General features: G+C 41.7%; 1 protein-coding gene across 1 annotated transcript in view; it reads left to right on the top strand.

Annotated features, from left to right (window-relative positions):
* Nucleotides 1-24,903, top strand: part of LOC122544006 (zinc finger protein 271-like) — a 54,656-nt gene that overhangs the window by 18,811 nt on the left and 10,942 nt on the right. The window lies entirely within an intron of this gene.

Genomic DNA, 24,903 nt, shown 5'->3' on the forward strand with positions numbered 1-24,903 from the left:
GAAGTCCTGAGAAAATTAATTGTGGATCAGGATCACGATCAGTGTCTGAATAAAGTTTCTGTCATGTAAAACATCACTCATGAGGAAATTAATGGAATTAAGGAATCAGAAATCCCTGGGACTGTATAGTTCCCATCCAATATTAAAGAAACTGGGGGAGCACATTGTAACCATCTTAATGATGATTTTTCAGCATTCCCAAGATACAGGAGTCATCCCCTGGGTTTGGAAAATTGTACGTCACTCTGCCTAGTGAAGAGTAGATGAGGAAAAACAAGGAATTACAGACCAGTTAGCCGAACAACTCTGGTGGGGAAATTCTTAGAGTTTGTAATCAAGCATGGTGCACCTGAACATCTTTAAAATTTTCAGTTCATCAGGGAGAGCCAGCAAAGATTCATGACAGATAGGCATGCCTTACAAACCCCACAGACGTTTCTTTGAAAAGCTGACTAATGTCAGGGGACTAGTGGACAGGGGAATGTCTATGAATATTGTGCACTGTATATGGACTTCCGGAAGGCATTTGATAAAGTTTCACATAATAGAGTGTTAAATAAGCTGGAAGCCCCTGGGAACTGAGAGTAAATTACTGACATGGCTAGGAAATTGGTTGAGTGGCGGGCAACAGAAAGTAGTGAAAATGGGTAGGTGCCCAAATTGGCAGGATATGACCAGTGGTGGCTCACAAGGATCTGTGTTAGAATATCAATTTTTTGCATTATATGTTAATGAGTTGGATAATGAAACAGAAAGTGGACATCATTATTGTTGGCCAAATGTCAAACAATGATGAGACAGAATACAGGATAGAGATAGAGTGCTTGATGGCTTGGTGTAAAGATAACAACCTCTCCCTCAATGTCAACAAAATTAAAGAGCTGATCATCGACTTCAGGAGGCAAGGAAGAGGGCATGCCCCTATCAACATTATAGAGCTGAGGTGGAGATGGTCAAGAGCTTGGAGTGACAATCACCAACAGTCTGTCCTGGACCACCCACATTGATGTGACAGTTAAAAAAGTGCGATTGTGCCTATTCTTCCTCAGGAGGACATTTGGCACGTTCATCAGGATTCTCACTAACTTACATAGGTGCACCATAGGAAGCATTCTATGTGAATGCATCACAGCATGGTATGGCAACTGCTCTGCCCATAAGAAACTACAGAGAGTTATGAACACAGCCCAGTCTATCACGCAAGCTGACCTTCCATTCATTGACTCCATCTACACTTCTTGCTGCCTTGAAAAGGCAGCCAACATCATCAAAGACCCCTCCCAGCTCATTTTAATCTCTTCCAAACTCTTCTGAAGATACAAACGCTTAAACACATGTACCAACAGATTCAAGAACAGCTTCTTCCCCGTTATTGATAAACTTCTGAATGGGCCTCTCAAATTTTAAATGTTTATCTTGCTTTTTGTTTGCTTTCTTTGCAGCTGTAACTCTACAGCTCTATTCAATCACCCTATGATCTTTGTATGTTATGATCTGCCTGTACGGGATGCAAAACAAAACATTTCACTGTATTGAGGTACATGTGACAATAATAAATCAAACCAAATCAGATCAAATCGAGTGATATATACAAGTTTGTTGATAGCATTGCAAACAGTGTGAATATATTAGCATAAAATTACTGAGGGATTTTGATAGACTGGGTGAATGGGCAAAACTGTGGCAGATAAAGTGTAATGTGAGCAAGTGTAAGGTTATCTATTTGGACTGACAAACGATAGGTCAGGGTACTTTCTGGATGGTCTGAAGTTAAATACAGTGGGTGGCCAGAGGAACTTGGCGTTTCAGGTGCATAGATTTTTAAAATGTCACAAACAGATTGTGACAAAGCTGTGGCTTTAAGAGCTGTATTTTGTCCTGTCCTTTTTTTATGAAGAAAGATTGAGACAGAGATGCTAAGCAGACTGCTCAAAGCCAATAGAGTAAAATTTGTGAGGCATTGGTTTTTTTTTAACGTTGGAACAATAGCAGCAGATGAAAATGTGGGGTCAAGCTCCCACAGAATCAGAATTTTTAGTTTTAGCTTTCAGCAGTTGCTGGGGTCTTGAAGCTGAATGTAGAAGCTCTTATTTTTCTCTCTCTGTTACAGCTAAAAGCTGGGGATTCTCTTTAAGCTGTTAGAATTGCATTGAGATCATCTGTTTTACTGAATTTGCTTTGTCAAGGGTGTGTTTATGGGGTGTTACTATCTTGGAACAGTTGATTAATAGTAGTTGATATATATTTAATTTTGTTATGCATGTCAATAGAGATATAGTTAAACCAATTCTTTTCTTTTTGTAATGTCTGTAGTGTAAAAATAAAGTGCATTTTGCTGAACATTGAGTTGTTTGATACTTACCTCAAAATAAGAAAAAGTTAAGGTCTAGACTATATTCTTAATATGTTTTGAGGGGTTTGGTTTGGAACATACTAAGTTGGGGTCTGTTATCAGAATCAAAATCTCTTAATTCCAGACTATTGGACTTAAAGGCAGTCAGTGGTAAAGGTTGGTGTTTTTTTTAAATTTTGGATGTTATATTCGGTTGGTTTAAATAGGGTGTGCGTTGTGTCGTAATGGCTCTTTCGGTCACTAAGAGTTTCTTGGGGTGAAAGAAGACACTTTTGGTGTTTTACAGAAAGTGAGCACAGTATGTGATGAAACAGGAAGCAGACAAGAAATCAAAATGTACAATTTTGCTTGTGGAGATAAGGTGGCTATGTTACTCCCAGTGGTAGGTGAAGCTTTAAAGGCAATCTTTAGTGGGCATTATCAAAGCGAAAGGAAATTGAGAGAGGTGGGAGAGGACATATCCAGGGATGGTGTTACTAGTATCTGGGACAATTTCTGTCAGGTATGATTCCATGAGTATGACTATGTCAGGCTGTTGCTTGACTAGTCTGTGAGACAGCTCTCCCAATTTTGGCACTAGGCCCCCAGATGTTAGTAAGGGGATTTTGCAGGGTTGACAGGGATGTTTCTGCCATTGTCTTTTCTGGTGCCAGGTGGTCTGGTTGGTTTCATTTTTTTTGAGACTTTGTCGTGATTGGTACAACTGCAAGGCCAATTCAGAGGGAAATTGAGTCAACCACGTTGCTGCAGATCTGGAGTCACATGTAGGCCAGACTAGGTTCAGGAAAGCAGATATCCTTTCCTGAAGCACATTAGTGAATTAGGGTTTATCTGATACTTGATAATGATTTAATTATCATAAGTAGATTCTTAATTCAAGATTCTTTTTGATTGAATTTTAATTCCACAATCTGCCACGGTGGGATTTGAACCCAGTCCCCAGAGCCGAGTTTCTGAATTAACAGCCTAATGATAATATCTTCCCATCTAGGGTCACTGTTTTATCTAGAGGACTGGGGTACAAGGATGTAGGAGTTATGCTGCAGTTGTATAAAACTCTGGTTAGACCTCCCTTGGAGTATTGTGAGCAGATATTGTTAGAAAGGATACAAAACAGAGAACTGCAGATACTGGAAATATGAAAAACAGGAATTGCTGGAGAAAAGCAACAGATTTTTTGATTTGAATAAAGATCACTGGACCTGAAATGTTAACTCTGCTTTCTCTCCACAAAGTCTGCCATACCTGCTGAGTTTGTCCAGCAATTTCTGGTTTTGTTTAGGAAGGCTATATTTGCCTTGGAGGGAATAGAACATAGTTTACAAGAATGATAACTGGACTTCAGGGTTTAACTTATGAGGAGAGAGTACACAGATTGGACATGTTTTGTTTCCAGAATTTGGATGGTTAAAGGGTAGCCTAAGATATTAACATGAAAAGACAGATAAACTATTTCTACTAGTCAGGGATTCGAGTACTGGGGGGGGTCATAGGCTGAGAATGAGAGTCAGACTGTTCAAGACAGATGTTAGGATGCACTTCTATGTGCAGTATAAAGGATGATCAATGTTTGGAATACTCTTCTACAAATGGCAGTTGATGCCACTTTGGTTACATTTACATTTGAGATAGATTTTTGTTAAGCAAAGGTATGAAGGGATATGGGCCAAAGGTCACAAATGGAGTTGGCCAGGGTTCATCCATGATGTCACTGAATGGCGCAACAGGCTCCAGTGGCTGAATGTCCTACGCCTGTTGCAATGAAAGTGTGAGGAACAGTGTTTGTACTGAAAAAAAAATAAGGCAAGGGAATACACTATAAATAACAGGAAACTAAGATTAGATTAGATTACATTACATGATTAGATTAGATTACTTACAGTGTGGAAACAAGCCCTTCGGCCCAACAAGTCCACACTGACCCGCCGAAGCACAACCCACCCAGACCCATTCCCCTACATTTACCCCTTCACCTAACACTACGGGCAATTTAGCATGGCCAACTCACCTAACCTGCACACTTTTGGATTGTGGGAGGAAACAGGAGCACCCGGAGGAAACCCACGCAGACATGGGGAGAATGTGCAAACTCCACACAGAGAGTCGCCTGAGGCGGGAATTGAACCCATATCTCTGGCGCTGAGAGGCAGCAGTGCCACAGAGAAACTTTGAAGAGTTCATCTCAGGATGCCTGATAGATAAGCTGTAAGGGGCCATATGAAGAAATTTTAGAACAAAGAACAATCCAGCCCAGGAAGAGATCCTTCAGCCCTCCAAGCCTGTGGTGATATAATCTGCCAAAACTAACTTCACTTACAGGGTCCGTATCTCTTTATTCCCTTCCTATTCATGTATTCATCCAGGTGCTTCTTGAATGCAGCTATTGTGTGTGCTTCCAACACCTCCACTGGCTGCGCCTTCCAGCCACTCACCACCCTTTGTGTGAAAAACATGCCTCACACATCTCTTTTAAACATCACCTCCTGCACCTTGAACACGTGTCCCCTTACAATGTACCTCTTCCCCCTGGGAAAAAGCCTCATACTTCCCACTCTCTTAAACTTCATTTGCAATCTTATAAACTTCTATCTGTAGCTCAACCTCGTGCATTTCAGTGGAAACAAACCCAATCTATCCAACCTTTCTTCATAGCTAAAATCCCCCATACTAGACAGCATCCTCGTAAACCTTTTCTGTACCCTCTCAAAAGCATCCACATCCTTCTGGTAGTGTGGTGACCAGAACTGGACGCAATATTCCAAATGTGGCTTAACTGAAGTTCATAAAGTTGGAGCATAACTTCCCTATCGTTATACTCAATGCCCCTCCAAATGAAGGCAAGCATGCCATAGGCCATTTTTTATTATCTTACGTACCCGTGCTATCACCTTCAGTGATCTGTGGACCTATACACCCAGATGCCTCTGCATATCAATATCTCCAAGGGTTCTGCCATTCACTGTATAATTTCCACCTGTACTTGACCTTCCAAAATACATGACTTGTATGGATTAAACCCCATCTGCCATTTTATTGCCCATATCGCTGACTGACCTATGTCCTGCTGCATCCCCTGACAATCGTCCTATCTGCAACTCCACCAATCTTTGTGTTGTCCACAAACTTACTAATTAGACTGGCCACTTTTTTCTCGAAATTATTTATGTCGACCACAAACAGCAGAGGTCCCAGCATGGGTCTCTGTGGAACTCCACCAGTCACAATCCTCCATTCTGCAAAATATCCTTCCACCGCTACCGTCTGTCCTCTATGACTCAGCCAGTTCTGTGTCCATCTTGCCAGCTCACCCATTACCATGTGATTTCACCTTTTGAGGGACCTCGTCAAAGGCTTTACTGAAGCCCATAAGGACATTAATCACTTTTCCCTCATCAGTCATCTTCATCACCTCCTCAAATAACTCAATCAAGTGAATGAAGCACAACCACCCCACACAAAACCTTGCCATTTATCACTCATCAGTCCATTTGCTTCGAAATGTGTATCAAATTTGTTTTAAATTGTTCTGAGAGTGTGATTGATGCTGGCACCTGCCATAACTATCCTTGTCCTTTATCAGCTGAGGTTTCAAACAGCAGGGAGAATCTGCTCAAAGTGTACAAAATACTTGTTAGGCTACAGCTGGAGAATAGCATCTGGTTCCAGTTACCATAGCAAGAATGCTCCAGAAAGAGTATGGATGGGATTTATTAGAATTGCTGACAGACTCAGAATTTTAGCTGATGCTGTTTACATTGAAACATATTGAGAGGAGATTCAATTAAGGTGGACAAAATCATTAGGAGATTGGAGAATTCCTCCCCATCCATTCCTACCTGAGCAGCGAGGTCAATAACAGGTATGTTTAGATGAGAGTTGAGAAATGCTTTCGTTTGGAGGACAACGGGGATTTGGAACTTGTGCCTGAAAGGATAGGTGAGGCAGAAACTCTCCTAACATTTGAAACTTCCTGGAGTTATTCTTGATCTCCTGGATTACAAATCAGGAGTTGAGAAGTGGGAATAGACTGGAAAAGGGCATGGGGGCATCATTTCTGTGCTGTAAATGTCCTGTTTCCATCACTGAAGATATTGAAAAGTGCGGTACGGTTTTGGTCCCTCAGGGAACTGAGGGATAGGGGGAACAGGCAGGAAGCAGAAGTTGAGGATGCAGATCAGCAATGATCATGTGGAATGGTAGAACAAGCTCAAGAGATTGCACAGTTTACTCCCGCTTTTCTCTTGCGTTCGACAACACATCATCTGCTTTCAGCAAAACTGATTTATTTGATAGATACACAGAACATTAAATCTAGCCCAGTCACAGGAATTCTGAACAACAACAGATACAGGATGTGATCCACAGCAGAATCCAATCCTGACAGTCACTTGTGAACGTGCTGGTGTGTTAGCAAGTGAGCTGATCGAGCGAATCTCTTCCCACACTTGGAGCAGGTGAACGGCCTCTCCCCAGTGTGAACACGTTGGTGTCTCAGCAGATTGGATGACTGAGAAAATCCCTTCCCACACACAGAACAGGTGAATATCCTCTCCCCTGTATGAACCCGTTGGTGTGTCACCAGGTTGGATGAAGAAGTGAATCCCTTCCCACACATGGAGCAGATGTACGGCCTCTCCCCAGTGTGAACTCGCTGGTGTTGAATGAGGTGAGAGGATTGTCTGAATCTCTTCTCACAGCGAGAGCAAGCAAATGGCCGCTCATCAGTGTGAACCAACTGGTGTTTAATTAAGTCTGGGGAGATTTTAAAGCAATTCCCACACACAGAGCACTTAAAAGGCCTCTCATCAGTGTGAACCCGGAGGTGTAATTGAAGGCTGGATGATAGAGTGAAGCCCTTCCCACAGTCGGAGCAAGTGAACGGTCTCTCGCCCGTGTGACTCCGTCGATGAGCTTCCAGCTGCGATGGGGAACTGAATCCTTTCCCACAGTCCCCACATTTCCACGGTTTCTTTGTGATGCGGGTGTCCTTGTGTCTCTCCAGGTTGGACGATCAGTTGAAAATCACACAGAATAAGCGCAGATGCTTCCCACTGCGAATGGTGTGCATGGTGTCTTTCCAGTCACACTGGCGTTTGAAATCTTTTCCCAGAGATGGAACAAACATTTCTTCCACATTCTTAGGCTGATGATATTCAGACTCTGATGAATCCAGTAACCGTGATATTGATGTGATGTTTGCTTTGATTTTCCAGTCTACAAATCATTTCCTTCTAATCTCCTATAAACAGAGACGTCAGTATCACTATCAGTCCAGGTCAGCAATTCAGATTAGACCATTCAACTTTCGATGGAACATTAGTCCCACTCATTTCCCTGAATATGCAGTCAAATCAAACTAAAAGAATCCAAAATCAGCAAGAAAGCAAACTGAACAAGAGACAATAAAAGGGAATCATAAGCTATAAAAGCAGAAATAGCATATTTGGTCCCTTGAGTCTGCTGCACCACTCAATGAGCTCATGGCTGATTTGAAAGTCCTCAACTTTACTGCCATATGCCCATAACCTTAAATTCTCTTTCTGATTAAAAATCGGTCTAGATCAACCTTTAATAATGACCCAGACTCAACAGCTTTTAAAGAATGCGTGGTAAAGAATTTCACAGATTCACTACTCTCTGAGAGAAGACATTTCTGCCCACCTTTGAATGTTCCCAATGAAACCAGAATGTCATTTCCAGTTAGCACAAGGCAGTGGGTATATAGGAACACCATAATTTGAAAGTTCCCATCCAAGCCACACACCAGCCAGACTTGGCAATCTAACCTTACCCCATGCCGCAAAATACTGGAACTGCCTCCAACACAGCAGGGAAAGTCGTGACCCTGTGGTAATTGTAATTATTTTTTAAAAATTCATTCACATGATGAGGGTATCATTGGCTAAGCCGGCTTTTATTGTTTATCCCTTAACTGCCCTAAAGACAGTAGAGTTGACCACATTGTTGTGGGCCTGGAGTCATATGTAGGCCAGACCAAGTAAAGATGGCTCTTTCCTTCTCCAAAAGGACTTTAGTGAACCAGATGGGCTTTTCCTGACAATCGATACACGGTCATTATTAGACTCTTATTCTTTCTTAACTGAATGGAAATTCCATTATCTGCTGTGGCAGGATTTGAATGTGAGTGCCCAGGACATTCCTGGGTCTCTGGTTTAATAGTCCAGCAATAATATCACCGTCCTAATTAACAATCCAGAGTCCCAGGTTGATGGTCGAGGTGTGATGGGTTTGAATTCCCCACAGCAAATGTGAGAATTTGAATTCAGTAAAAAAATCTTGAATTACGAGGTAGCCTAAGGGCACCAATCTGGTTCGCTTAGGGAAACCTGTTATCCTTACACTGCCTGTGGCCTACGTGTGATTCCAAACCCACTGCAATGTGGATGACTCTTAGCTGCACTTTAAAGCAGCCATAGCAAGCTACTCAATGGCAATAACTGCTGGCCCACATGTCATGAATGGAAAACAAAAAGTGGGTGCTGCAATAGTTCAATGAAGCATTTAACCACCACCATTCTGAGGAGCAATAAATTCTGGTCCAGCCAGCAACTTTTGCATTCCTGAAAAAAAACTCTGCAGCCAGAGAAAGCCAGCTATGTGGAATATATCAGTTGCTTCCTCCCCATGACCACCCTGACACGGAAGAGAAGCTGGTAGACTCTTATGGAGAGATTCAGGCAAGATTTTGCCAATGGAAATAACCAAACCAGCTAGAATCTTACTGAATAGCAGAAATAGCTCACAGCTAAATGGCCCAAACCTGTTGCTTTCTTTTCCCTGTTGCTTTTTTTTCCCTGTCACTCACTTCAGAAGAAGAGTCACATTGGACTTGAAACATTCACTCTGTTTCTCATGTTGATGAGACCAGAACGACTGAGTTTCGCCAGCACTTTTTCTTTTTATTACTTCTGCTCTTGCATACAGCCCCCAATCCCAATATGCCCTGTTCATCCTGGTTCTATAACTTGTTCTTTCAAAAGACCAGGAGAAGATTCCCTGATTCCCCCTCCCCCTCCACACTGTTCAAAAGGGGCCTGGTAGTAAAATGCAACACAAAGTGATAGAGCAGCCCACTCAAGTAACCATACTGTGCCTACAACCTCTCATACTGAATACATAGATGGTTCATAGACTTCTCTTGAATTCAAACACGACCAGCGACTGGGCGTGAGTGAAGCTATTCAAAAACTCGTTTCCCTGGAATCCCCAGAACCTCCCCAGAGCACTAGGACCCAGTTAAAAAACAGAGTTCTGATGCCCCGCCACAACAGCATGGGGGGGGGGAGTGCGCATGCGCTCCACGCTGATACAAGATGGCGGCCGCTATAAGAGGAGTGTTACTGGGGTAAAAGCTCGGGAGCTGAAAACGTCGGACCTGCGAGGCGATATCCGTGGCCTGTGGCTTATATCAAATGTTTATAAACATTTTGGTTCACCCGTCGTCCTCCATCACTCCGCCCGCATTACCGCCTCTTTACCGGCTGCAGAGGTGACAAAGGAACTGCTGCCGCTTGGCATCATTCCTATTGCGCATGCTCCTGTGTCGGAGTCTACGCATGCGCGTTGCTGCTATACTGCAGTGAATGGTGCGACAGGTTAGACCAGGAGACGTAACAGGAGAAGTAGGCTCTTCAGCCCATCGAGTCTGATCTGCTATTCAGTGAGGTCAAAACTGATCTGGTCATTCTTAGCTCCACTTACTTGTCTGTTCCTCGTAACTCTTGGATTCCCTTTCTAATTAAAAATCAGCTTTGATTATACTTAACGATCCAGCCTCAACAGCCCTCTTCTGTTAAAGAATTCCATATTCACTACCTTCAGAAAAAGATCCTCCTTAGCTCGGTTTTAAATGGACCATCCCTGCTTTCAGATTATTGCCTGGTTCTAGACTCTCCCACAATTGGAAATCTCCTTTGCATATCTACCTGTCAAGTCCCTGGAGAATCTTGAATCTTTCAATAAGGTTGCTTTTCGTTCTAAGTTCAAACGAGTGTAGCCTACTCAACCTCTCCTCATAAAATAGTCCCTTTATAACTGGTAAACCTTCTCTGGCCTGCCTGCAATGTCGGTATATCTTTCCTTAGATGAGCAGCTCAAAACTGTTCACAGTATTCTATCCCTGGTGTGAGTAGTGCAAAAGTTTTTTTTAGCAGAACTTCTGTACTTTTTTTCACTCCTGTCCCTTTAAAATTAAAGCCAACATTCCATATGCCTTCCCTATTACCCACTGAAATTGGATGTTAGCTTTTTGTGATTTTTGGATGAGGATTCCCAAATTCTCACTATTCTGTTGCTTTCTGCATCTTTCTCCATTTTAAATAATATTCAGCTCCTCTGTTCTTCCTAAGTCCAAAGCCTCTCATTTTCCTACATAATGTTCTAACCTGTCTATATCCCTCTGCAGACTCTGTGCCATCCTCACCACTTGTCTTCCCACCAATTTTTGAGTCATCTGTAAACTTGGCTCTAGTAATTTACTTTTCTCATCCAAATCATTAATATATATTCGAAATGATTGTATCACAGCACTGATCCACTTGGTTACCATCCTGAAAATGCCATCTTATCTGTATTCAATTAGTTAGTCAATTCTCTATCCATACTACCTCAAGCATGATGGGCTCTTACCTTATTAAGTAGACTAACATGTGGTACTTTATCAACACCTTCTGAAAATCCAAATACACTGCTTCACCTTTATCCTGCTTGTAATCTCCTCAAATAATTCCAGTAAATTTATCAAGCATGTTTCCCTTTCATGAAGTTTGAACACATAATGTATTTCTAAATGCTCTACAATGACATCCTTTTATAATGGGCTCCCGACATTATACCAATAACAAACATTAAGCTAATTATTTATCTGTATCTCCATTTTAAATAAAAGAGTGATGTTGATAGTTTTCCAATCTTTTGGGACCTTTCCAACATCTAAGGATTCTTGGAAGATTACTACCAGTGAATCCACTATCTGTGTAACTAATTCCTTTCATATTCGAGGATGCATCCCATCAGGTCCAGTGGACATACATCTTTAACATTTGTCCCAGCACTTTTTCACTAGTGATAGTTTTGCTGCTAATGAAAATCATAATGAATAGTGATTGCTTTTGCCATATGTAGCTATTGGATTGAAATCCATAAAATTAGGAACAAAAAATGCAAGTGCACGGACTCTCTAAACCAGTGAACAGGAATTGCTTCATACATGGTCTACATATAATTTATGACCCCCAGCTGACTCTTAATGGCCCTCTTGGCAAGTAGAGATCGGCAAGGAATGTTAGCCAAACCAGTAAGGCCCACATTCACGTGAATGAATAAGGGAAGAAAAGAGGTCTCATACCCTATGACTTGGAACTATATTGCCTTCACTATCATTCCCTCACCGTTGTCAGGTCAGACTCCTTTACTAACACCACTCTGAATGTACCTACACAGTACACAGTGCAGTGGTTCAAGGAAGCAAATCCCCAATAACTTCAGGAAGGTAATTAGGGATGGGCAATGAATTCTGATCATACCAATGAAGCCTGCATTTGAAGAGAAAGTGAAAACAAATGTTGCTAATCTCCCATTGCCCCTGGAAAAGGTGATGTTCATAGAATTGTTGCAGTATGTGTGGTGAAACTCTTTGAACAATGTCCTGACGTAAGGTGTTACAGGACTTGCACACATAAAGATGAATTGCTAACAATATGTATTCAAGCCAGTGTAGTTTGGACTTGAAGAATTTGGGAATACTATTATCTCCAAGCAGCTTTGACAAGTTCTGTTTAAGTTATTGTCATGTTGCCGATGTGAAGTTTGTCTAATCTACTGCATTACATTTGAACCTCTATTGCCTCGCATTCTTGTTTTCGAACCAGACTGAGAGGCAGTTTCCCTTTGTTGCTAGATAGTAGTGGCGCACTTGGGCTTTATAGCAATCTGACAGTTTTCATGCCTTTCTTTTTCCTAATATTGGATCCACGGATTCATTCAATCAATTTCACAATCAATCCTTTGTGTTTTTCATGCTGTGTTTATCCTGTTTTTAATTCATTTTGCAGGAAGTTAGAAAGGGAAAATTTGTAGGCAGGTATCTCAAACTAACTATCGCATTAGGCTCTGAACATTCCCAACCATTGAACATGGAATCAGGAAGTACTGTTCGCAGCATATGTTGCGAAACTATACATATGTTTTGTGTGTAGACGAGGCTTCAGCCGATCATTAAACTTGGCAAAGCACAAGTGCAGTATCACTAGGGAGAAACCATGGGAACGTGAGGACTGTGGAAAGGGATTCATTTACTTGTCAGAGCTGAATATTCATCGCCACAATCACACTGGAGAGAGACCATTCAACTGCTCCAATTGTGGTAAAGGATTTTCCAAATTATCCCACCTTCTAAGACACCACCAAGTTCATACTGGTGAGAGAGCATTCACATGCTCGGTGTGTGGTAAAGGCTTCACAAAATCATCCAATCTCTTGTCACACCATCTTATTCACAGTGAGGAGAGACTCTTTAATTGTTCTGACTGTGAGAAGGAGTACAAAAGGAAAAATGATCTGTTGAACCATGAACGCAGTCACACTGGAGAGAAGCCATTCATCTGCTCTATCTGTGGGAAGGGTTTCACGCGATTTGACTTTCTGACACACAAACTCATTCATACTGATAAGAGGCCATTTAAATGTCCTGACTGTCAGAAAAACTTTAAAACTCGAAATGATCTATTGATGCACCAGCAAAACCATACCAGGGAGAGACCTTTCACTTGCTCTTTCTGCGGGAAAGAGTTCACTTGGATGTCTAACCTACTTAATCACCAGCGGAGTCACAGGGGGGAGAGGCCATTCACCTGCTCTGTGTGTGGAAAGGGATAACCACACTGCTGACACACCAGAGAGTTCATACAGGGGATAGACCATTCATCTGCATCATGTGTGGGAAGAAATTCACTCGTTCATCCACCCTGATTAGACACCAACGAGTTCACAAGTGACTGCAAGGAGTGCATTCTTTTGTAAGTTGTTGTTAATCATATTCAGGACTAATGTCATTCATTCTGACAACTGGGGTTTGTTTCTGGTGATGTTACTAATAATACAATAGCTAGAGTAAGCATTGATACTCAGTTCTGCTGCAGTGTCTTGATTTCTGCAATGATAAGAGGAGACTGATAGATGTCCCTTGTCAACTGTGCCATTTTTTGAGACTTTCTCACTCAAATTTATTTCCATTTTTGTCTAGTTCTCCTCCCATATTAAACTCCAGGCTTTCATCCATCTTGTAAAAACCTGCTGAAGGTTTTACTGGTTACTGCTATCTCCCTCGTGTTCTCTGTTGTCAGTTGGAAGATTTCCAATTATCTCAATTCCATTCTGGTTCTAGTGTTGTCGTGACAACTGAAGTTTCTACTCCAACACTCTAATCGAGGGCCTGTGTTGACTTTTAGGGAATTTGTCACAAATGAGGACTAGAAGTGAGGACTGAATTTTGTTTGTTGTTATTAAAGAAAAAACATAGTCTGTAATTTTCTCACTGCCCTCTTGACAAGTGCAATGCATCTCAGCCCTTGACATCAGAAAGGAGAATTTACTAGTACCCACTGTACAATTGTCTCTTCATTATGGTCACCATCTACACAGCCCTACATTGTCTGCTAGATCTCAAAGACTTTGAGACAGAAAGGTGTGTTGGTCGTGTCACCATATGAGGTTGGAGCGTAAGTCAGGTCATCCTCTGAATTGGGAGCACTGGGCCAGGTTACTGTATGAGGGGGCAATGGTGGGTCTGGTTATTATGGGGAAGTAGATGTGACTTTTGTCACCATGTCGAAAGAGTGATGAGTATTGTGTGAGTAGTTATTAGCTATTAGAAACTATTAACTCTCCTACATTTGTTACTGTAGTGAAAACTCCACCAACACTGGTCTGTTTGAGTTTCCAGCACATTGTGTACTTGAACTTGTATACATTATCCTCTAACATGCCTGTGATATCCAATAGTCTTACTAACAGCAAGGAGATTGCACGATCACAGAAATCAGTGTTTCTTTTTGTTTTCAGGAATGACATTAACACAAATCTTCCTGCCTAACACTGATCTATTTCCCCATCTGTACTCCCAATATCAATGTGATTTATAATATGTAATTAATATATTAATTACATTATAGAGTCAGATGGGAGTTTGCACATTCTCCCCCGTGTCTGCGTGGGTTTCCTCCGGGTGCTCCGGTTTCCTCCACAGCACACAAAGATGTGCGGGTCAGGTGAATTGGCCATAATTGCCCGTAGTGTTAGGTTAAAGGGGTAAATGTAGGGGTATGGGTGGATTGCGCTTCGGCGGGTCGGTGTGGACTTGTTGGGCCGAAGGGCCTGTTTCCACACTGTGAGTAATCTAATCTAATCTAAAAAAAAACTGCACATACCATAAGAAATTATTCGGGGATCAGTTGTTCCTATATAATCTCTGCTGAATAGTGACAATATTACCCCTCTTCCTAACCTACCCTTATCCTTCTCTGAGGGCCGAACGACCTCTTCTGTGCTGTATGACTATGATTCTACCAGACAATGGACTCTCTTTGTTAAAAGGAGGGCGTTCTCCCTTTGCTCAGTTAGTCCTTTACTCAATTAAAATCAGCCCTTCAATTGATTGTGCATTGTTTCATCATGCCTGCCCCATTTCGGTAACAAGTGAAGTATTTGCTGCACTCCCACAAGGTTCTATCTGTTTAAAGCCACAAACAGAAGGCTCCACTTTTTTCCTGAAGTTTCACACCGATCAGCTTTGCAAATGAGACAGACTTTCGGCCAATGAGGGAGATGCAGGTTAGCTCCGCCCATTTATTCTCACCGATTGGTTGGATGATGACGCGCTTTCGCCCTTAGTCCCGCCTTCTCATCCTATTGGTCCGAAGCGGCCGTCAATTGCCTGGGCGCCATTTTGTGTTGAAATGTGACGGTGCAGTTGACTGCAGGTGGAAGGTGCTCGGATTACCCGGGGGAAGGGAATGGTGCCAGCAGGTGGATTGGGAGGATTCACAAAGGGGCAAAGAAGACCAAATAGGAAGATGTTGGCTCGGTATTTGAAGTGGTAGCAGCTGCTTAGCAGATAGAGCACTAACGTCTGGCCGCCATATTGAGAGGTAGCCCAAGGTGACATGGCACTTGCTGGGCTCAGGGAAATCCGCACAATGCCCTGGCCCTGAGCCCTTCCTACTCCATTCAGTATGATCACCACTGATCCTCTCCCTCAACACTACGTTCACACTTTCTTTCCATATCTTTTTTATGCGTTTAATAGCTTTAAAAAAAAGTGTCAGTCTCTTTCTTGAATATACTTATTGACCCGGCCTCCACGGCATTCTGTGGTAGAAAATTCTACAAGTTCACCATCACCTGAGTGAAGAAGTTCCTAAATTTGGATCATGACCCTTGTATCCAGACTCTTCAACCTGGGAATAAAAGTCCAAAATCGCTGGGGAAACTCAGCAGGTTGAGTTGAGAGAAAGCAGTGTTAATGTTCTGGCGCCAAGGACTCTTCAAGGAAAACATTCTCTCTGCATCCAGCTCTGTCAAATCAATTAGATTCCCTCTTATTCTTCTAATATAAAGAGAATTCAGGCCCACTTGGATCAATATCTTCCTACAACAGTCTTGCTATCTCAGGTATCAATCTAAAGAAGCTTTGCTGTATGGCAAGTACATCTTAAGGATATGAATTTTATTGGACCTAAACAGTTGCCTGTTTCACTGCAGTAAAATATCTTTACATTTGAACTCACTGATCTGGTGCTGCTATCAATCACTTTGGCCATTGATTGTAGTATATCATGATTTGAAGCTTCCTTGCTCTTATACTTTATACCCTCATTAATAAAGCCAAATATGTTTGTTTTTTTTAACTGCTGTCTTCCCTTAGCAAGATTTGTCTGCTTTGGCACATCTTTTGGAGTACGGAGGGACCTCAATTATTCGAAGGACACAGGAGGAGATTATTTTATTTGGTTAATCCAATTTCGGTTAATCGAATGCTAGATAACATAGTTTTGTCAAGCATCAGAACCTTGCGATCTTGCTGAATAGTCCAATATTTAGATAATCGAATGCTGGATAATGGAGGTTCCTCTTTATTGTATTCATTCTATGACTTCAGCAATTTAATAACTTCATGGATTTAAAGTATCAGCAGTAACTTTCTGGAATAAACTTTCCCAAGATCAAAAGGGACACAAGGAAACTGTTGAGAAATTAAAAGCAACATGCTAATTAACCACCCTGGGAAGAAAGAATCAAAGCAAAATAAATAAACTGTTTCCTGGGAGAGAGGAGATCACACTACTCGATAACGCACTGCCTCGTGACACAAGGGCAGTTACAATTTCCTGCAGAAGGAATGTCCTGAAGTAAAGGAGTTATTTGCAGGACATGCTGTTTCAAACAGGCAGCTAACACCGAATGTAACAAGGAATAGTGGAGCGACTTCTGATGAGAAGGCAATTGACAAAACTTCACGTCTCCATAAGTGGGAATGGTGGGAATGGAAGAATCTTTTGAATCATCAATATGTCACACCACAAATTTGAAAGAGGAAAAACGTATAAGAATCCATCACCAGAACAATTCAGCAGCAGAGCTTCAAAGAACAACACTGCACAAGGATCAAATTCTGGATACTTAGAGACAAAACTGGTTGATTGGAATTTTAGTTAAATTCTGTCATTAATTGGGTAATAGCCAAGTTGTGTTGTCAGGATTAACAAATAGATCTTGGAATGCAGGTACATAGTTCCTTGAAAGTGGAGTCGCAGGTAGATAGGATAGTGAAGAAGGCGTTTAGTATGCTTCCCTTTGTTGGTCACAGCATTGAATATGGGAGTTGGGATGTCATGTTGCAGCTGTACAGGACATTGCTTAGGCCACTTTTGGAATATTGCATGCAATTCTGGTCTTTTTCCTATCAGAAGGATGATATTAAACTTGAAAGGGTTCAGAAAAGATTTACAAGGATGTTGCCAGAGTTGGAGGGCTTGAGCTGTTGGGAGAGGCTGAATAGATCGGGGCTGTTTTCCCTGAAGCGTCAGAGGCTGAGGGATGACGTTATAGAGGTTTATAAAATCATGAGGGGCATTGATAGGATAGACAAGGTCTTTTCCCTGGGGTGGGGGAGTTCAGAACTAGAGGGAACAGATTTAGGGTGAGGGGGGAAAGATTTTAAAAGGAACCTAATGGGCAACCTTTTCATGCAGAGGATGGTGCATGTATGGAATGAACTGCCAGAGGAAGTGGTGGAGGCTGGTACAATTACAACATTTAAAAGGCATCTGGATGGGTATATGAATAGGAAGGGTTTGGAGGGATATGGGCCAAGTGCTGGCAAATGGGACAAGATTAATTTAGGATATCTGGTCGGCATGGAAGGGTCTGTTTCTTTGCTGTACATGTTTACGCTTCTGTGCCTACTTGAGGGGTCTTATTTTGGTTGCTATGTGCAATAAAGTTAAACTCATTGTTTCAGAAATTGTATTTTTTTTGTCATGTATGTGCAGCTGTAGGACACAGTGAACAACAACAAGTGCAGAAATCTTTAATCATATCCCACCACCAAAAAAAAAAGGAACATCCAAGTGGCCAGTGACAAGCAGAGCCCTTCTCAACAAAGGGCAATGCTGAGTGATCAAAAGAGGTGGAGGGGAGAGCAGGGACTAAATCAAAATAGGATCGGAGAGGGAAATTAGACCCTCCACAACCCACAGTGCCCACCTCTTCCTGAAAACTGGAGGGTGTTTGATTCAGTACTTGTTTGTCTGAGATGTCTTAAGTATCTGAATTAAAGGTAGCTTGTAATTTGCGTGCAACATGTCTCTCTATGGTCTTTCTCCAAAAATGTATCTCCTCACAATTCTCTGCATTGAACTCATCTGCCCGTTCTGTCAACAGCTTAGAGTCCTTTTAAAGTGTTACACTGTCCGCACAGTTTAAAATGCTTTCAAGTTTTGTAAAAGCTCTATAAAATGTTGTAAACCAGCACTTGTGAATTCAATCCTTATAGAACCTCTGAGGAATTTTATAGTCCCCTCACCTTAAAAGAAATTAGATGTACTAAAGGAAAGGGGGAAAATTTTAAATGTTTGAATAAATAATGAAAAATTGGTTAATGTCACCTATAGGAGAAAGTGAGGACTGCAGATGCTGGAGATCAGAGTCAAGAGTGTGGTACTGGAAAAGCACAGCAGATCAGGCAGATCCTTGGATGTCATCTAAGTGTGGAAGCAGGCCATTTGGCCCATCAAGTCTACACCAACTCTAAACAGCATCCCATCCAGACCCAGCTCCGCTACACTACAAACATGCATTTCACAAAACTAATTCATCTAGCCAACACATATCTGGACACTATGGTTAATTTAGCATTGCCAATCCACCTCACCTATACATCTTCTGTGGGAGAAAGCCCATGCACACACAGGAAGAATGGGTGACTGCTAATTTTAAATCAATGACTGCTAATGTCATCCACAAAAAAAAGCATTCTTGCCACATCCACCTTGTCAAGACCATTCAGCAGCTCAGACACTCCAATCATGTAACTTTGAAAACTCTAGTGGAAGCAAGCCCAGTCTGTCCACCAATCTTCATAAGAATATTCATTCCAAGTATCAAGCTAGTAAATCTCCTATTCTAATGCACTTACATCCTTCCTGGTGCAATGAGGCAACAGTAAATCATTGAGCCACCGTGCTGACCTAGCCACCTCCAGCATGATACCACCACTAAATATATCTTCCCCTTTCGTCTCTTTTCAGTATTCTAAAGTAAGTATTTGCTTTGTGACATTCTGGTGCATTCCTCTTACCTCCAACAACTCAACCCTCTCACACTTTACCATACAGTTGCAGGTGATGGAACACTTGCCTTTTCATTTCCTCACAGTCAAAGGCCCTAAATACTCCTTCCAGGTAAAGGAGTGATACTTCTTTAATCTAGTCCACTATATCCGCTGCTCATAGGAACATAGAAAACAGGAGCAGAAGAAGGCAATTCAGCCCTTTGAGTCTCCTTCATCATTATATATGATCACAGCTGATCATTTAATGCTACCTTGAACCTGCCTCTTTCTCCCCATACTTTTACATCCTTTTAGCCCTAAGAACTATATCTAAATGTTTCATGAACACATTCAATGTTTCAGCCTCAACTGCTTTGTGTGGCAGAGAATTCCATAGACTCACCACTGAGTGAAGAGATTCCATCTCATTTTAGTCCTAAGTGGCCTGTCACTATTCTTAAGCTGTGATGTCTGGTTCTGTTCCCCAGTCATCAGGAACATTCTTTACTGCATCTACCCTCTCAGTCCTGTTAGAATTCTATGGGTTCACAATGTAGTCTTTCTACAATGGGGAGACCATTACCATTTCAACACACTGTCTTGCTGTCATGCTTACATTTCTGAGCAAGGTCTGATGCAGTTTCCAGTGAAATTCAATGAAAGCTGGAAGAACAGCTTTCCACTTAGTTGTTTTACAGGTTTCTGAACACAATGTTAAGTTCAACAAATTCAGATTTCGAACCTTGACCTTCATTTTAATATATATGTACACATATATTCCCTCGGTGCCTGCCTCTTATTTTCGTGGTGTTGCATTCACCTAGAACTGACACTGATTCCATAATTAACACCCAATCTTTGTTCTCTCTGCAGCTATTATCATTGTCTTTTGCCTTACATTCCTTGTTACATTTGATCTGTAACCTCCCTCACCTTTGATATCTTTGTTGACTTTCTCTTCTGTTACACTTGCCTGCCCCCCCCCCCCCCCTAAAACACATCATTTCCCCCTTCTGTTTATTTCTGAAGAGTCATACTGGACTCAAAACATTAACTCTTGTTTCTTTCTCTACAGCTGCTGCTAAGTTTCTCCAGCACTTTAGGAACAATCTTAAAGGAGCAAAGTGTGGATTTCATGTTCCTGTGAACAGCTATGGTTATCGTCATCGGCTGAATCCATTGCTTTTCAGTACCATATGTCTTTCGTTTTGCGGCTCTGCTTTCCAAATAAACATTTTTTTAAAAAAACAGCCTGTGTTTGCAACAACTAGCTCATTGACCTGGGAGCTGGATGGGCAGAGGGAGCTGGCGACAGGACAGGGACAGAACAGAAAGAGTTGTAACATGGAAGTGTTTAGAATTTGCCGTATGTCTGTTGCTTTTTGTAAGGAATGTCTGCTGTGCATTGTCTTGAAGGTTTTGGAAATTGGATGTTCCGCATGAGCAGCTTGTGGGACTCTTTTGCCTTGCCTTCCATTTCATGTTCCAGGTCACAGCAGCTCTGGCCATTTCCTGAAGAAACTTCCGTTTACCTAAATCTGCCTTTTGTCAGAGAAACTTGTATCTTATCCAGGTCGTTCTGAAGTGAAGAAATGGCACAGAAAATGTGAATCACCCAAGCTACAAGGCTCTCCTGCAGTTTAGATGAGGCACTTCTAATCCCATGGCACAGGATTGATTCCTGGTCATGGAATTATTGCTCCTGAACTTGCAGAATAAACACAAGTTGTTGCTGATTGACACCAGAAAAAAACACGTGAATCAGGAAGTGTTCCAAATTCTTGTCAGTGCTGGAAATACTGGTGCATTTAGCCAGAAACAGTTCCAGAGACCAAGTGAAGTAAAAAGGCAGATAAAAACTCCAAGAAGACTCCTTGTAGATGGTAATGACTGAAAATTCTTGTCTCCATAGACACCTATCACTCCTGATTGATCAGCTATAATTGCTCTACCTCCCTGTGTTTTTCTTTGCCTGTGTACAGTACAGATGGAGCCCTTTGGCCTATCGAGCCTGCAACAATAAAACCTATTCTAAATCTGCAGTAGTTCCACTTTGCAGCACTTGGCCCACAGCCTTGAATGTCCTGGTACTTCAGGTGCTCATCCAAGCATGTGTGTGTTTTCCTTTGTGGCTGTTAATGCAATTCAGTTCTCTATTGTTACAAATTAATGTTTTCACATTAGCTGTGTGGCTTTATCTTAAAATCCAGGAGGAGAAAAATAGCAAATCTAAAATGCACAAAAGGAATTTTCATTGGTTTGAGTGGAGACTGTTCCAATATTAAGTAATCATTTGTTATAAAGTGGAGAATGGACTAAATTTTCACCCAGCACCATTTAATAAAAGAAACGGAGTTGTTGTGGTCACGTGGTGAAGAGAACGGACATATTGTGAGAATGAATTTATAAGTACAAATAGTCCAAATTGAAATTCCTCTGACATTACAAACATTTTGCTACTTTCAAGTCTCAAAAGGAATTTGAAATTAAAAGTTCCATCACAAATGTTACAGGAGCAGATAGATTATAATCCCCAGGAAAGTTTGAACAGCCTGAAGCTCTTTTCTCGAGAAAAGAGAAGACTGAGAGGTAACCTGATAGAAATGGAAAGCTTTGACCTTATTTTGTTAGGGATTCAATATAAAATTTATCACTCAGCTGGAGATCTGTATATCTTGAATTTAGAGATACAGAAAATACATTATATTGAGATATAGTTTTTCAGATTATTTTGTCATCCATTGAATCAATATTTCTCGTCAAATTTTCTGTCATTAAATTGTAATGGTTGACTACACTCAAAGTCAACTAGATGGAAGTGAGGACATCAGATGCTGGAGATTAGAGTCGAGCGTGTAGTGCTGGAAAGCACAGCAGGTTAGACAGCATCCGAGGAGCAGGAGAATTGACGTTTCGAGCAAAAGCCCTTCCTAATGAAGGGCTTTTGCCCGAAACATCTACACTACAAAAGTACTTTAAAGTTTATAAGTCTTGCCTAGAGGTGGTGAAAGGCTCTGATTAATTGTTGGTCTTTCTTTCTGCCTGTCAATCTGAGTTAAATGATCTCACGGAATGGTGAGGCTATTCAATTTCTTTCTGTGTCTCTTATCAAGTTCTAAGAATCATATCAGACTTGAAATGTGAACTTGGTTTTTTTCTCCACAGATACTGCCAGGCCTGCTGTGCTTCTATATTTTCCAGTGTTTATAGCATCCTCAGTATTTTGCTATGGACTCTCAACTGATGTAAAAGTCTGAGATGGAGAGATTTTGTGGAACGTAAATGAATAAAGGGCTGTCACAGGGGTGTTGAAAGTAGAGGTTTGGACCACAAGCTGAAAGTTTGAGGTCCTGAGCTCAGAGAGTTATGACTACTGTGGAGCTCCAACCAAGCTATTACAGCTTTGTTCCCTTATGAACAGTTCACTGCTTTCACAGCTCCCCAACCCACTCTTTAAATTCTACGGTTGTGGTAAATTTCAAACCCTGAAGTAAGTGCACAGTGGAGGAAAAAAAGACAGTTTGGGAAGTGATAGGCGATCAAGATTTGGTCATCTTCAGTGGGCTTCAGTAACAGAAGAGGTTTTCAGAACCGAATGGCTGATTCCTGCTCCTTTTCCCATGTTCTATTGCAGTGGAAATAGTCGTTAAATCTAACAAGAAAGGCACTATTGATGTAGGAGTGTGGTGATGCAGTCTAACAGCGCTGAGTTAAGATTCCAATCTCACTGTAGTCTTGGGTGACACTTTCTTTGATCTTGAAACCTCAGCTGTTACAACTTGAGGACGTTTGCTGTGCATGAATGCTTCTTCTCATGTGAAGTGGATACAGTCCGACTCAATTTGAGAATGAAGAAACTCGAGGAATGGAGAGCTGGACCTCACTCTTGAAAACAACATCAACTTTTAAACAAAAACCTCATGTGACATTTGAATCTACAACACTAACTTTGAGAATTTCAGACTGTACCAAATGAGTTAGCTGGGTACAATTAACCCCATGTCACATCCATATTACTGGGAGACAAATGTCAGTTTTCATTTGGTGCCTCAGTTTGTTCTGAATTTCACGCTGAAGAAATCCATCAAATAATGGTGCAAGGTTCCAATTCATTCCTCTCAATCACCAATAACATCATTCAATCTTTCACTTCTCGAATGCACTCTTTCCAAATATTGCAATCCATTTTTAGCACTTGTTCTGGAATTGAATATTCAATATTAAAATTTAGTGTTAATTAAAATTATTATAATATCCTAATCCTTAAGGAGCCCTGCTATTACTTTCAATCACTGAGAGACGGTGAATGAACATGTATCTGCTTCCTATAATTTCTGTTGTAAAGAAATGCTAATCTGAAGAGTAACAATCAACTATTTGATGCTCTCGCCTGAAAGTTTGCCACTACTTATTTGAACCAACTGAATTTTAAGAGTTGGTTCAAAAGGTTCTAAGGACAAAAAGGATTTTAGCCCTTTTATATGAAAAGAAACATTCATAGTCATATGGTCATACAGCACAAAAACAAACCCTTCTGTCCAACTGGTCTATGCCAAACATAATCCCAAATTAAATTAGCCCCGTCTGCCAGCTCCTGGCCCATATCCCTCTAGAGTTTTCCTATTCATGTTTAAAAGACATTTGGATAAGTATGTTGTAATTTTACCCACATCCACCATTTCCTTAGGAACTTCAAACCACATGCGAACCACCCTCTGTGTAAAACGTTTGTCCTTCATGTCTTTTTAAAATGTCTCTCATCTCATCTTAAAATATGACCCCTAGTCTTAAAATCCCCCATCCCAGGGAAAAGACGATTACCATTAACTCTATCTACATCTCTTATTCATAGAATCCCTACCATGTGGAAACAGGCCATTTCGCCCAGCAAATCCACACCAACTCTCTGAAGAGCCTCCCATTCAGACTCACCCTATCCCTGTAACCCTGCATTTCCCATGGCTAATCCACCTAACCTGCAAACCCTGGACATTACAGCAATTTAGCATAGCCAATCTACCTAAACCTGCACATCCTTGGACTGTGGAGGAAACTGGAGCACCTGGAGGGAACCCATGCAGACTCAGAGAGAACGTGCAAGCTCCACACAGTCGCCTGAGGCTGGAGTTGAACTTGGGTCCCTGGTGCTGTAAGGTAACCACTGAGCCACCGTGCCACTTTATTTCATTTCATAAACTTCTATAAGTTTATTTTGTAAACTTCTATAAGGTTGCCTCTCAACCTCCTACGGCCCAGTAAAACAAAATCCCAGCCTATCTGGGTCAAATGTGTCAACAAGATGAAAAATGGCAGAAGGAATTCAATCTGGATAAATGTGAGCAGGTCAGGCAGCATGCAAGGAGCAGGAGAATCGACGTTTCAGGCATGAGCCCTTCTTCTCCCTCCGTGACTCCCCTGTCAAGTCCACACCCCCCACCAACCCAACCTCCACTCCCGGCCCCTTACCCTGCAACCGCAAGAAATGCAAAACTTGCGCCCACACCTCCCCACTTACTTCCCTCCAAGGTGCCAAGGGATCCTTCCATATCCACCACAAATTCACCTGCACCTCCACACACATCATTTACTGCATCCGCTGCACCCGACGTGGCCTCCTCTATATTGGGGAGACAGGCCGCCTACTTGCGGAATGTTTCAGAGAACACCTCTGGGACACCCGGACCAACCAACCCAACCACCC

Source organism: Chiloscyllium plagiosum, chromosome 45 (genome assembly GCF_004010195.1).
Source record: "Chiloscyllium plagiosum isolate BGI_BamShark_2017 chromosome 45, ASM401019v2, whole genome shotgun sequence".
NCBI lineage: Eukaryota > Metazoa > Chordata > Chondrichthyes > Orectolobiformes > Hemiscylliidae > Chiloscyllium > Chiloscyllium plagiosum.